This window comes from Delphinus delphis, chromosome 3 (assembly GCF_949987515.2).
Source record: "Delphinus delphis chromosome 3, mDelDel1.2, whole genome shotgun sequence".
In the NCBI taxonomy this organism is placed as follows: domain Eukaryota; kingdom Metazoa; phylum Chordata; class Mammalia; order Artiodactyla; family Delphinidae; genus Delphinus; species Delphinus delphis.
Genome location: NC_082685.1, coordinates 7421178 through 7436420, shown reverse-complemented (window position 1 = coordinate 7436420; position 15243 = coordinate 7421178). Strand labels below are relative to the sequence as shown.

The following is a 15243-nucleotide window of genomic DNA, read 5'->3' as shown; positions in this document are numbered from 1 at the left end:
TACATTCACACTCACACACTCACACTTACCCACAACCTTACACCCCACACACTCAGATACATTCACACTCACAAACCACCTCACACAGTCTTGCGTGCACATGCACACACGCTCTGACATACACTCACACACAGTCGCAGACCTACGCGCTCAGATACACAATCACACACTATCTCACACCCACACACCCCTTTGACCATACGTGCACATGTACACACACACACGCACGCTTCCTGCACTGACCAGGTCTCGCCACGCCTGGAACCGAGTACATACGGATGGACATGGGCTCACTGCCCTCCTAGCTCTGTGAGCAGCCCTGTCCCTTCTCCAGAGCGCCCGGACTCTTACTGCCTCAGTCCCTCCTTCCCTGGCGCTTACTGGGGGTCATCTGAGGGCCGGGTACTGTTCTAAGGACAGGGATGTGGAGTGGAACGAGGCGAATGAGCCCCCATCTCCCAGGGCACGCGGCCGCCCTACCCTTGCTGGATGGGCACAGAGACGCAGAGACAAGCCAGGTCCCCTCGAGTGCTGAGGGGCCACTGGCCTCTGAGATCCACACACAGGCCCTCCAGGTCTGGGGTCCCAGCCTCTCAACGGCCCCATTTGAATGCCCTTTGTTTCTGCTTCACTGCAGCCACCCGAAGGGGGTTCCTGGCTCCTGCGGAGTGGGCAGTGGGTCACCTAATGCCGTCCCTGCTGGCACCACCGCCCGCCACGCCCTTATAAGGTGGCCCATGGCTTCGGAAGCCCAGTCAAGCCAGAGGGGTGGGAGAAGACTGCCGGTGAGCTGGGGGTGGGGTTGGGGGGCAGAAAGGTCCAGATGCTGGGGACCCTCCACCTCCCTTTTCCTCTCCCTCGCAGGGGCGTTTGGACACTGCCGGTCATGCTTCCTCCTTCTTGAAGTACTCTCCCATCTAGTTGCCAAGAGGCCAGGGTCCTGAGGCTCCTCCTGCCTCGGCCCAGCCTGGCACCCCTTCCTCCACAGGCCCTGCTTTGGTCCTTATCCCTTCATGCCCTCGGTGAGTTCACTTTCAGGACTTAAATGACCAGATACACGTCGGTGATTGTGACACCCTCGTCCGCAGCTTTTCCTTTCTCCTGAGCACCAGCCAAGATTGCCAGCTGGCTCCAGAATGGCTCAATCAGATCCACCACCGGGGTAGGAATCACGACTGTCTGGGTCCCTGCTACTTCTGCGACCTGCACTGAGCCTGGTACAACCTGAGAGTCGAGAAATATTGGAGGAATAGAACCTGCCTGCCCACCCACCGGTATTTCCTTAGTGCCAGTCAGGTCCTGGGCACCATGATGAGGGCTGAACACTGCTGGGCAAAGACAGAAGCAGCCCCTGCACACCCAGAGCATACAGGGGTGGGGGGCGGGCAGAGACCAAGAGATGATCACCTGTGATTTCTATTACAGATTGAGAGAAACACATGGAATAAAAGATGAGGTAGAGAGGAAAACAGTCTGGCAGTTCCTCAAAAAGGTAGACAAAGAGTTGCCAATATGACCCAGCAATTCCGCTTCTAGGTTATCTACCTGAGAGAATGGAAAACGTACATTCACAGGAAAACCTGTACACAATTCTTTTTTAAATTCTTTTCCTGGCCGGGCTGCACGGCACATGGGATCTTAGTTCCTCAACCAGGGATAGAACCAGCGCGCCCTGCATTGGAAGCATGGAGTCTTAACCACTGGACCTGCAGGGAAGTCCCACCTGTACATGATGGTTCACAGCAGCACGATTCACAATAGCCAGAAAGTGGAAGCAACCCAGACGTCGATGGATGAATGGATAAATGAAATGTGGTCCATCCAGACAATGGAATGGTATTCAACCATCAAAAAGAAGGAAAATGATTTTTTTCAGTGAACTCTTTCCTGGCAAACCACCCTGCCCCCGACCACCTCCAGGGTTCTGGCTCACTTCTCTCCCCTCTCCCCAAAAATACCTACCCCTATACCCCAGCCCAAGGCACATTCTATGGCAATTCCTACCATACACACCTGCCTGCCCTACTGGGTCATGAACCTTCTGGGGGCAAAGGCCTATCTTCTTAATTTTCTACTCCAAGCCCCTAATGCAGCATCTGGCCAATAGTAGGTGCTCAATCAATGTCTGCTGGATGAAGGAAGAGAAAAACCCCTGTGCTGCTCAGCCAGGTGATCAAGGTCAACACCATCAGTGGTAAGTCATGTTGAGAGCATGTGCACGTGATACGCTGACATGAGAAGGGCACTTCATCTCTGGGCCTTTCTCCCCAAGACTATGAGAAAAACATGTGACCAATCCAGATTAGGAGACACTTTAGAAAATCCCTGACTAGTCCTCCTCAAAACTGTCAACGTCATCAAAAACAAGGAAAGCCTAAGAAAACTGTCCCAGATAAGAGGAGCCTCAGGAGACTTGACAAAATGTCCTACGGGATCCAGGAAGGGGCCCTGGGAAAGAAAAAGGAAATTAGGGAAAAACTAAGGAGATCTGCATAAAGTATGGACTTTAGTTAATAATAATGTATCAATATTGGTCCATTAATTATAACAAACTCACCAGATGATGTTACACATATGGGGAAACTGGCTGTTAGTCTGTGAGGGTGGGGTCTGTGGGAATGCTTTGTACTATCTTCTCAATTTTTCTTTTTTTTTTTTAAGAAATGATGAGAGATTACATCTATTTATTTATTTATTTTTGGCTGCATTGGGTCTTCATTGCTGCGCGTGGGCTTTCTTTAGTTGCGGCGAGCGGGGGCTACCCTTCATGGCGGTGTGCAGGCTTCTCATTGCGGTGGCTTTTCTTGCTGCAGAGACCAGGTTCTTGGCATGCAGGCTCAGTAGTTGTGGCTCGCAGGCTCTAGAGCGCAGGCTCAGTAGTTGTGGAGCATAGGCTTAGTTGCTCTGTGGCATGTGGGATCTTCCTGGACCAAGGCTTGAACCCGTGTCCCCTACACTGGCAGGCAGATTCTTAACCACTGCGCCACCAGGGAAGTCCTGATCTTCTCAATTTTTCTGTAAAGCTAAAACTGTTTTGAAAACTAAAGTCTATTTTTAAAATTAAAAAAAAAAAAGATTCTGTACCAGGGTAGACAGAAAAGTAAAGGACAGTTTTATAACATGTGAGAGGTACCCTAGCGAGTAGAGAGTTGCTCACTGGGTCTCCTGACGAGGCCGTAGAGGAAGAAAGGTTTGCATTTGGATTTCTTTTCTCTTTCTTTTTTTCTTTAAGTACTGACCAAAGTATTTTAAAAAAATCATTTCATTTTATTTTCACTGAGCGGCTTGCGGGATCTTAGTTCCCCGACCAGGGACTGAACCCGCGCCCTCAGCAGTGAAAGTGCAGAGTCCTAATCACTGGACCATCAGGGAATTCCCTGCACTTGGATTTCTGACTCCAGAGCCTTTGCCCCAAGTTGATCAGCTGAGCTGTCACTCTGCATTCAATGACTTTAGAAACAACCTATGTAAAACACCGAATGCAGTGAGCGCTCAGTAAATGACTTACTCTTTTTCAACAGGGAGAGTGAGTGAGTGTGTGTGTGCCATCTTTCAGAGGCAGGCAGAAGACCCCAAGACTCCTTTAATTTTGCTTTCCTACCTACCCCGCCTCCATACCCCACCCCCTACCAGCCCAGCTTCTGATCCTCTACCTCTAATGATTATGGGGACCCAGAGTCATTTCTAAATCTGAAGCCTTGAAAGATGCCACGTGACCCCATCTGCCCAGACAGACTATCAGCTGGGCCACTCAGACCACCCCGACTCCTGGGGAGACGGCCTGACGTCTCCGGGTCTTTTCCTTGGCCATGGGGTGGGCATTTGATGGGCGAGCTGCCCCTCAGGTAACAAGAACGACTGCTGGAATTCAGCAGTCACTGCCGGCCCTCCTCTTGTCCCCAGTTCTAGCCGCCCCTCCGTGCCACTTGTGATGTTTCCACATCCAGGTACCTTCCTCCATGGCTGTATGTGTGGATAAATGATCCCAGATCTCTTGGCCTCCCGGGAGGACTTCAGGGCCAGCAGCCTGGGTTCAAATCCCTCCTCACCTACTTTTCTATCTTTCTGATCTGGGTACAATGTGCTTTGTCTCAGTTTCCTCATCTGAAAACAGGGCTGATGATAGTACCGACCTCACAGGTTTTGTTGGGAGGAGTAGATGAGCTAAAGCCTGTCAAGTACTTAGTTCAGGAGCTGGCCCATGATAATTATCTCCCCCTGGGTAGAAAGTTCCATGAGGGCAGGGGCTGGCTAGCCCACTAGTGGATCCCCAGAGTCTAGTGTACCATTAGGCATCTGGTATTTGTGGACTGAATAAACAAACTTCCCCTCCTCAGCAGGCCCACCCCTTATGTGGCGGCCCTGTTTAAATATTAAACGCAATAAAACTAAAATCATTGTTATTGGTAGTAACAGCAGCAGCAGCAAGTACCTTCAGGCTAAAATCAGCTGTGGAAGGACCTGTGGAATCCCTTAGGACCTGTGGAATCCCTTCTGACCTAGGACCTGTGGAATCCCTTCTGACCTAAAAAAAAAGTTTACTACCTTGCATGTCAGCAGCTACTTTCTGCCACCATCACAGGTTCCTTCCTGGCAAATCCCTGATTTCTCTATATTTCAGTATCCCTGAGAATGACAAAGGAAACAATTTAAAGCCCTCATAAGCCTTCCAGGGACAGGTGGATAAGAGAAGTGGCATCTTGTAAAGGATCTCGGCTCTTCAAAGCCAAGATGGTATCTTTCCTGCTGCAAAGGCTGGCTGGGCCAGGGCCCAGGGTGAGGTGGGTAGGCCCTGCCTTTGGGGGCTCTCCAAGCAGATGGATCTGACCTCTTTCTACAGAAGAGATCCAGGCCCTCTTTCAGAAGTGGGTGAGTAGGGAGGGCTGTCAGCTCCTAAAATCAACCAAGTGTCTACTGAGCATCTGCTATGTGCCCTGTTCTCGCCTAGGACTCAACCATGAATAGACAGAGACGTGCCCTGCCCTCGTGGGACTCTTGGGCTGGGAGATAGCCCTCAATGAAACAATCTCACAGGGACTTCCCTGGCGATCCAGTGGTTAAGACTCCATGCTTCCAATGCAGGGGGCACGGGTTCCGTCCTCGGTTGGGGAACTAAGATCCCACAGGCCGCGTGGCGTGGCCAAAAGATAAAAAACAACAACAACAACAAAGAACAATCTCACAAACACATCACGGTGCGCTGAGAAATCAAAGAAAAGTGCCAGTGGGGCTCTTGAAATTTCCCTGGAAGGGATCAATCTCTTCCCCAGCCCCGGTGAGTTGTTAGTTCTCCTAAGTAACCTCCCTCTTGCCCTCTGTTTGGCTTCTAGAACATGTGTGCAGCAGACGTCCCTGGGCGGGGAGGGGTGGGGTGGGGTGGTTTGCTGCCTTTCCAAGTTCAATTCCAAATACTGGTCTCTTTTTTTTTTGCGGTACGCGGGCCTCTCACTGTCGTGGCCTCTCCCGTTGCGGAGCACAGGCTCCAAACGCGCAGGCTCAGCGGCCATGGCTCACAGGCCCAGCCGCTCCGTGGCATGTGGGATCCTCCTGGACCGGGGCACGAACCCGTGTCCCCTACATCGGCAGGCAGACTCTCAACCACTGCGCCACCAGGGAAGCCCTCAAATACTGGTCCCTTTGACCAGGGAGTGTCCCATGGTGTGTGCCCCTTGGATGGCATTTGGGACACAAAGGCCTATAGGATGAAACCCACCAAACAAGGCACGCTCCCCTGCGTGCACCATGCTTGCTCCTGCCGCCTGGGCCTCTTCCAAGCACTTAGGCTGCCTGGAACACCCCTCCGTGCCATGCCTGCCCAGAGAGCTCCTCTCCCAACTCGTATATCATCTCTGCTCCACCTTCCCTGATGCCCTGGGGATGCACCGGGCCCTTTTCTCTGCTCCACAGCATGCTGTCCGTTAATCTGTCTCCTGCTTCCACACAGGATGGGATGGTACGGGCACGGGCTGGAATGCTGGTTCCTCCGGGTGGTTTGGGGGGATTAAATGAGATAGTATATCAATGGGGCTTGATACAGGGCCTGGTGCGCAGCACGGCCTGATCAGTGTGCGTTCCTGGTTTCAGCTCTTGCCTGCTGACGTGGAGAGGGTCTTTAGATGCAGGGCAGGAGCCACCCCTGACGCTCCTTCACACCCCAGCCCCTGACTCGATTCCCAGTACGTGGTGGAGGCCTCATCCGGAACAACCAGCACCCATATTCTGCAAGAGGAAACTAGAGCACAATCCTCCGTTCCCCCTGCACCCATCAAAAGCACATGCACAAAGACCCGGCCCCCGCCCCCCAGTCTAGGGTAAAGGGCACTGATGTCTTTCACCAGCCCTTCCCGGGAACCTTCCCGTGTTTTCCTAAGGAGTCCACAGTCTATCCCGGGGAGGCTTCTGAGCCCACTGCATCTGCACAAAGTCCCCCCTGGGGAGGCCGTGGAGTTTGTTTCCTGTGTGCCTCGTGACCTTCAGAAGTCTCCTCGTTCAGTCCTCCCTTCAGCACGTGGGCAGAACAAACCTCTCCCCGCCCTGCGTCAGAGGTCTACGTGGGGTGTGGGCACTGCCAGCAAGCAGGCACCCGACTGCCCTCTGCCCCCCAGGAGGTCCCTGTGGGGCCACAAATCCCACAACCAACTGTCTCTTAGCCCTGATGTAAACTGGCTCAGCCATGGAAAGACAGTCATTATCCACTGAGGCATCAGCTAATTCCAACCAGGGGCCCAGGATGCCCAGTGACTCTGCCAGCACCCACAGGTGGGTGACTGCCCTCCTGGACCCCACTGACCCCTTCCACCTGGTGCCCAGGGGACATTCAGGGCCACATCCTAACCCCTCTGGCTCCCCTGCAGTACAAAGTCCTGGTTTCGGGATTTCTCTCCCCATTTTCTAGATGGGTAAGTCGAGGCCCCAAGGCTAGATGCGCTTTTCCCCAGAGCCATCCAGAATCCGCTGGTAAATATCCACAAGGAAGCCTGGGCTTGCTCCTCTGGGGCTTTCCAGGCGTGCTTATGTCAGACAGGCAGCGCCGGCCTGATCTGGATTCCCCTCAGGCAGGACCTGGGGCTCCTTCGCAGTCCCTGCGGTCCTGGCTGCCCTGTCTCGCCAGTTCTGTGATCTGCCCTCCTCTTTGACTTGCCTCATCCCAACCTGCAGTCAAACCAAACCACCTGCAGTCGACCACAGAAGCCCAAGGGAACACACAGGTTGGACCCGAGGATGTGGGCTGTAGGGCGGGAAGAGCCAGTACACCTGGAAAGACACGATGACATGGGTCCCCCAGATCCATCCCAGCCCGGCTGAGGGGAAAAAAACCAAGCCGACTCCTCACTCGTGTTCCACCCGAGCCTCTTCAGCACATTTTTCCCTTCTGAAAATATTCCTTAACAAAGAGCTGTCTGCTTCTGGCAGGCCCAAACCCAGCCCCACTGGGTCTCAAATGCCAGGATCGAAGGAAGCTGTTTCATTTTGGCATGACATGCCGGTCGTGGGTGAAAGAGTTCTCGGGGCTGTCAGGGGCTGCTCCTGCCATCTGAGGCCAGCGGGCGTGGTGGGGTCAGGATGCTGGTCCTACCAGTCTGGTCAGGCTTCAGGACCAGGGCCAGGAGCAGGCGGTACCCCTACCCCTCTGCCAGGGGTGGCAGAAATCAGGGGGCAGCCAGTGGTTCTTTTGGGGAGACTGGTGTAGGCGAGAGAGGGAGCATCCTTCCCTTTGAAGAAGGGTAAAGCGAGGGAGATGAATAAAGGGGAAGAGGCCTGGGGCAGGTGTCCAAGGGGTGCTGGGAGATTCTGGGTCACCCCGCCACCTCCAGGGCCCCAATAGGGGCACAGGCTCAGGGAGGCTGGTGTGGATGGGAAGGCTGGCTGCCTGGGGCCGGGCAGGTAGCTCATGTCTCTGAGTCTCTGCCTGAGCTGGGAGCTGCAGGGTCCTCCAGGAGGACCTGGGCAGGTGAATTCCAAGGAGGGGTGCCAAAGTGCTGAGGAGCCCTGTATGTGTGTGTGTGTGTGTGTGTGTGTGTGTGTGTGTGTGCGCGCGTGCGCGCGCGTTGACGGGGGCAGGTCCCAACTGCCTGGCCCTGTGTTGGAGGTCTTAAGTTTTTCTGCGTGTGCTGGGGATCCAAGTGTCTGTCCGTGCGTGTGTGAAGGGCTCCTGAATGTGTGTGAGGGGCCCAGGGTGTCTATCAGTATGAGTTGTTGGGGGTTCATGGGTTTTGCTCTGTTGCCTCCCGGATGTGTGTGTGTGTGTGCATGTGAGTGGGGCCCTCACAGAGGTGGGTGTCCCTTAGGTGAGGAGTGGGGTTCAGAACATCTGTTGGGAGGTCCTGAGCATGAGGTGAGGGTGGATTTTCAGGAAGTAGGGATCAAGACGGGTCAGGATCAGGGAGTGTGTGCGATGATGACCCTGAGGAGTGGCTTTCAGGGGTGCCCTTGGGCATGGGGCTGCTGGGGGTGGGAGATGGCCCAGCAGGCCGAGGTGAGGCCTGCGGGCAGGAATCCGGATTTACAGAGGCTGGGGAGGGGTCCTGTGCGGTCAGAAGGGAGGGGTATGGCTCTAAGACGGGTATCCTTGGGGGCGGGGGCAGGTCTGGGCCCAGAGATAGGATGTGAAGTGAGGGGAGGGATGGTGTGGCAAGGGGTCTACAGATGAAAGGGGTCTTGAGGGATCGGGACAGAGAGAGGGCGGACGTCCTGGGCTTGCGGGGGCGCTCGTAGGGGCCGGGTCTGCGGGGTGGGGACTGGGGGAGCCCTGAAGGGTCCGGGAAGGGGTCCTGAGGGTCAGTAAAGAGGGTGAGCGGGGGTCACGGGCCTGAGGGGCCCTCCCGGGGAGGGGGCGGCGTGGGGGCGGAGGGCGCCCGGAGGAGTCGTGGGAGGGGCCCTGAGGGGTCGGGAAGCGTCGGAACGAGGATGGGCAGGGGCCAGGGCCCGAGGCTGACGGCCAGGGTCCGTGCTGGGAGTGCCGAGGGCTCCCGGCGCGGGGTCCGGGGCGAGGGGGCCCGAGTCCCAGTCTTGCCCGGCCCCCGTGGGCCGCAGCGCGGAGTCGCGGGCCTGAGAAGGCGCCCGGGAGGCCCGGCCCGCACCGCCTACCTACCTGCGAAGAGCGCGCTGCCATAGCCATGCCGAGCCTCGCCGTCCCGGGCCGCGCCGCCGTCCCGGGCCCCGCCGCGTCGCTCGCCCCGCAGCCCGGCCCGGCCCCCTCAGCCGCCCCCCGGGACCGCGGCCGCCGCCGGCTCTGTCGCTGCCATTTCACCCGCTGACAGGAGCCGCTGCCCCGCCCCCGAGGCCCAGTCAGCCAATTCACCGCCCCCAGGCGCTATGGCTCCGCCCACTGGCCAGGAGTGACGGGGTGTCTGGCCAATCCATGGTCACTCCGTAAGGAGGGCGAGGGCCCTGGCTACGGCCAGAAGGTTGCCGCCTTTAAGGAGAGAAGCGAATTGAAATTAGGGAAGCAGTGAAGGACGGGGTGTTTTGCCTATCGGAATGTGGAATCCTGTTGATCAACACTTGGAAGGACCAATAGGAAGGAGAGAGGGGGTGTGTCTCTGAGGGAAGGCTGCGTCCCTGAGGAACCCCAGACAGAGGCAGGCCAGCGTTTGGCTCTAAGCCCCGCCCAGAGCCGGGCTTTTTGCCCAATAACGAGACTTCCTGGGACGGCCATTATTATCTGCCCCTCAAACCTCGGCCATGGTAACTCTTGGGCCTCTATAAAGAAGATTGACACCTAGAGAGCCAATGACACTGAAGGAGGGCGGTGAAGTGACGCTCTCTGGCCAACGAGATCATGTGAGGTTAGCCTCCCGGGCGGTGGGGCTTGAGGCCTGGTGGAGTGAATGAAGTACGGGAGGGGCTGAGAAGGGCGTGGCCTAGATCAGTGATGGGGCGGGGGCAGATCAGGTAGAGGCTAATGGGTTGGGTCTGAGAAGGGGCGTTGCCAGAAATCCCTTAGGCTGCGGAACCACGTCTTCTCTGAGCCCGGCTCTGTGCTGAGGGCGGGGCTTTGGGTGGTCGGGGTGTCACACCGGAGACTCAGGCCTGTCGCATTCTCTAGTCTAGGCCGGGTTAGGTATCTTGTCTGAGGCTGACAGTGTCTTATGTTCCCCCATCAAACTCAGAGCACGCTGTTATCACTGCTTACATGGCCCTCCCATCCCCCACCCCTCCTAAATAGATGGGGGCGGGGGAAGGCAGGGCCTAGGTCAAGGGTTCCCCGGCATTGCTGAGCAGGGGCCCAGCACATGGGAACTGCTTATAAATGTTTGATGAGTGAATGAATGGCGGGCCCAAGGTTATTAACAGGGAAGGGAAGGGTGGGGGTATCGCTCAGGCTGGGGAGGGAGATGTAGAGGCAGTTATGGATAGGGGGCAAGACTTAGAGAAAAGGACAAGTTTCCGCCCCAAGATGCAGGGGTGGGCCCTGGAGGGGAGTGGGGCAGGGAAGGACCCTGTCACAGAAGAGTGGGTGACATCGTAAGTTCAAAATGGAGAGACAGAAATGGAAACGGGGAAGGCTGGCACCCAGAGTGGGGAGTGTCAGGACCTTCTGAGGTTTGAGATCTCCACCTTCTAAATAGTAGGTAGGGGGCTCCTTCTGGTTTTGGGAGTGGTGAATGCCATACAGCCACGCTTTCTGCCCCTGTCCATCCGTCTCTGCCTGTCTACACTCTGTCCCATCTACATTTTGCCTCTGTCTGTTCTCTCTTTGTCTCTGTCTCTACTCTGAATCTGTCTACACCCTCTCTGCCGCTGTCTATAATCCTTCTCTGTGTCTTCCCTCTCTCTTACTATCTATTGTACATTGCATCTATTAAAATTTTGGAACTGTTAAGAAAAGCTTCCAAGCGTATTTCTAAAAACTCTGTGGTAAAAATAGTTATAATGAATTCCTTCTCCCCCACACGCCCATATACCCCCATACCCCATTCTTTAAAAAAGAACGTATCTTTGTGACTTTCCTGGTGGTGCAGTGGTTAAGAATCTGCCTGTCAGTGCAGGGGACATGGGTTTGAGCCCTGGTCCGGGAAGATCCCACATGCCGCGGAGCAACTAAGCCTGTGTGCCACAACTGCTGAAGCCCACGTGCCTAAAGCCCATGCTCTGCAACTAGAGAAGCCACTGCAATGAGAAGCACGTGCACCGTAAGGAAGAGTAGCCCCTGCTCGCCGCAACTAGAGAAAGCCCACGCACAGCAACAAAGACCCAATGCAGCCAAAAATAAAAAAATGAAATTATATATATATAAAAAAGAACATAACTTTGATTCCCTGGCTGTCCAGTGGTTAGGACTCCATGCTTTCACTGCCGAGGGCCCAGGTTCCATTCCTGGTTGGGGAACTAAGATCCCACGTGCCGCAGGGCCAAAAATAAAGAAAAGAAAAGCATATCTTTGCCTCCCCCTCCCTTTTTTTTTTTTTGGTGGGATCTTAGTTCCCAGGCCAGGGATCGAACCCATGCCCTATTGCAGTGGAAGGGTGGAGTCTTAACCACTGGACCACCAGGGAAGTCCCTATTTGCCTTCTTTCTTTTAAAGCTTATGTACTGGCCATTTCATAGTCCTTGACAAATCCAAGGTGACCTTGGATTTGCAGAGTATGAAGCTGAAGAGAATCTTAGACATTGTCCTCTGATTCCTGGGTGGACTTGGGAGGCGGGGGGAGGACCCCTATGGGCATGTTAGAGATAGGATGCAGGAAGTCAGGAGGGCAAGAGTGACACCAGGATGTGGTGAGGGTCAAGTAGTCACCAAAGGACAATCTCTGAGCTGGCTGCCCATGGTCCCTCATGCGGAGGAGTGAGGAGCCGTCATAAAGGACAAATCTTGGAGTTTGCCTTCAGAAAAGAACAGTTTGGTGTGACCCACAATTTCCAAGGAACAGGAGAACCTGGACTGGTACAGGAGGTGGGGGACAGAGGGGTCTGCAGAGGCACAAACCTGGGTGGGGTCCAAGGCCACCCAGATAGAGGTCATGACCAGATCGTTTCTGGGACCTTGCCTAGGAGATAAGTGGCATCTGGTGTCTGGGGAATAAAGTTAAACACTAGGAAGATGCACAGGGCATCTGACCCTCTCATCCTTACTCTGCCGTATTCACACAAAGGATGGTTTTATTCTGGGGATGCTTTGATTCCATTTTTATAAGCACAGTGGGAAAAAAAAATCCAACACATTTCTGTTGGAAAAGACTTTTGAATCCTAAGCTGAATCTAGCCAATTAGATTGCTGGATCACTTTGCTATTCAGTGCACTTAAACCGTTCCCAATTTTTTTTCAGTGTTCATTTTTACTTGATTGAAATCATTTTTATCAGGAACATTTTTTTCCATGTGATTTTTGCAGTAAACATTTGATTCATTAATTGGACTCCTTTTGTCCAGTTTTTACCAGCTGTCAATTCTACCTCTGTGATTTTTTTTTGGGGGGGGTGGTTGTCATTTCTTCAGAGTCAGATTTTGCATATTTAAATTTATTAAAAGACTCTTCTCAGTATTTAGCAGATAAGTTTTCGCACAATCAAAATTTTTTTTCTGGACTAAGCTTTGGACTCAAAATTTGTTTGTTGGGAATATTGACTAATATGGTCTCAGACTTGATACTGTCTTATAAAGAGCGAAAAAGGGGACAATATATGTAGCTCCTCCTATAAAGAAGTAGAGTCTGTTTCCCCATCACTTGAATTTGAGCTGGCTTTATCACTTATTCTGACCAACAAAATGCATCAGAAGTGATGCTGGGCTAGTTCTGAGCCCAGATCTTAAGAGGCTTAGCAGCTTCTGCTCTTTTTTTTTTTTTTTTTGGAGAATTTTTAATTGTGGTAAAATATATAGAACCTAACATTTGCCTTTTTTTTTTTTTTTTTTGCGGTGCACCAGCTTAGTTTCTCCGCGGCATGTGGGATCTTCCCGGGCCAGGGCTTGAACCCGTGTCCCCTGCATTGGCAGGCGGATTCTTAACCACTGCGCCACCAGGGAAACCCCCTACTAGCTTTCTAAATGGTTGATCTACTACCTTTACTGTATATTTGCCTTTAACAATGAGATTTTTCCTTTCATAATTTCACAGTTTTAGTTATGGTCTTTTCTGCTTAGAGAAGTCCCTTTAACATTTCTTGTAAAGCTGGTTTGGTGGTGCTGAAGTCTTTTTAGTTTTGCTTGTCTGTAAAACTTTTGATCTGTCCTTCAAATGTGAATGAGAACCTTGCCGGGTAGAGTATTCTTGGTTGTAGGTTTTTCCATTTCATCGCTTACAATATATCATGCCACTCTCTTCTGACCTGCAGAGTTTCTGCTGAAGAGTCAGCTGATAGCCTTATGGGAGTTCTCTTGTACATAACATCTTGCTTTTCTATTGCTGCTTTTAATATTCTCCCTTTATCTTTAATCTTTGCCATCTTAATTACAACATGTCTTGTTATGGTCCTCTTTGGGTTGATCCTGATTGGGACTCTCTGTGATTCCTGGACCTGGATGTTTGTTTCCTTTCCCAGGTTAGGGAAGTTTTCAGCTATTATGTCTTCGAATATGTTCTCCGCCCCTTTCTCTCTCTCTCATCTCCTTCTGGGACCCCTATAATGTGAATGTCAGCATGCTTGATGTTGTTCCAGAGGTCTCTTAAACTGTCCTCATTTTTAAAAATTCTTTTTTCTTTTTTTCTGTTCAGCTTGAGTGATTTCCGCTATTCTTTCTTCCAGTTCACCGATCCATTCTTCTGTATCGTCTAATCTACTGTTGATTCCTTCAAGTGTATTTAAAAAAATATTTATTTATTTGGCTGCCCTGGGTCTTATTTGCGGCACGCAGGATCTTCGTTGCGGTGTGCAGGATCTTTTGGTTGTGGCATATGGGATCTAGTTCCATGACCAGAGATCGAACCCCGACCCCCTGCATTAGGAGTGCGGAGTCTTAACCCTTGGACCACCAGGGAAGTCCCTCAAGTGTATTTTTTTTTTTTTTTTTTTTGCGGTACGTGGGCCTCTCACTGTTGTGGCCTCTCACGTTGCGGAGCACAGGCTCCAGACGCGCAGGCTCAGTGGCCATGGCTCACGGGCCCAGCCGCTCCGCGGCATGTGGGATCTTCCTGGACCGGGGCACGAACCCGTGTCCCCTGCATCGGCAGGCGGACTCTCAACCACTGCGCCACCAGGGAAGGCCCCTCAAGTGTATTTTTAATTTCAGTTATTGTACTCTTCAGCTCTCTTTGTTTTTTCTTTATATTTTCCAACTTTTGTTTTTTTAATACCTAACTTCTGGGAATTCCCTGGCAGTCCAGTGGTTAGGACTCTGCGCTTTCACTGCTGAAGGCTCAGGTTCAATCCCTGGTCAGGGAACTAAGATCCTGTAAGCTGTGTGGCACAGCTTAAAAAAAAAAAAAAGCCTAACTTCTCACTCTGTTCATCCATTTTCCTCCTTAGTTCTTTGAACACCATTGCGATCATACCTTAAACTCTTTACTGGGTAGGGTTGCTATAAACCTTTGACTGTTGAGAAATTTGGTTATGACAGTTTCTGCTTGTTTTTTTTTTTTTTTTTTTTTAAATATTTATTTTATTTTTGGCTGCATTCGGTCTTTGTTGCCACGCGTGGGCTTTTCTCTAGTTGCGGCGAGCGGGGGCTACTCTTCATCGCGGTGCGCAGGCTTCTCATTGTGGTGGCTTCTCTTGTTGCGGAGCACGGGCTCTAGGCACGCAGCTTCAGTAGTTGTGGCACGTGGGCATTAGTAGTTGTGGCTCATGGGCTCTAGAGCGCAGGCTCAGTAGTTGTGGCGCACGGGCTTAGTTGCTCCATGCCATGTGGGATCTTCCCGGACCAGGGATCGAACCCGTGTCCCCTGCATTGGCAGGCGGATTCTTAACCACTGAGCCACCAGGGAAGCCCCTCTGCTTGTTTTTTGATGTTTCTGTTGGGGGTTGATGAGAGAGCTGCCTACCCTGCCATTTAGCCCAGTAACCTGGGTGATGAGAGGCACGTGACTCAGTCACCCCTGCGGCCTCAATCACCAACCAATCAACCTCCAGCCATGAGTAAGTCCATCTGTTCCCATTTTCTATTGCTGTGTAACATAAAATAGCAACCATTTAAAATATATTCATGGGTTCTGTGGGTCAGGAGCCTGGACAGGGCACAACAGGATGGCTTGTTCTGCTCCATGGCATCTAGGACTTAAGCTGAGAAGACTTGAAGGGCTGGGGGGTGCCTAGAGTGGCTGGGAGCTGGCATTTCTATTCACATGTCTGGTTTCTGGGCTGGATC

The 15243-nt window shown here is 52.7% G+C and overlaps 1 protein-coding gene across 4 annotated transcripts in view; it reads right to left on the bottom strand.

Annotated features, from left to right (window-relative positions):
- Positions 1–9250, bottom strand: part of EVI5L (ecotropic viral integration site 5 like) — a 29969-nt gene extending 20719 nt beyond the window's left edge. For all 4 annotated transcript variants that reach the window (XM_060007615.1, XM_060007617.1, XM_060007618.1 and 1 more), the window contains exon 1: positions 9092–9250. The gene's annotated coding sequence lies outside the window, so the exon portion shown is untranslated. The remainder of the gene's footprint in view (positions 1–9091) is intronic.
- Positions 9251–15243: the final 5993 nt, after the last annotated feature.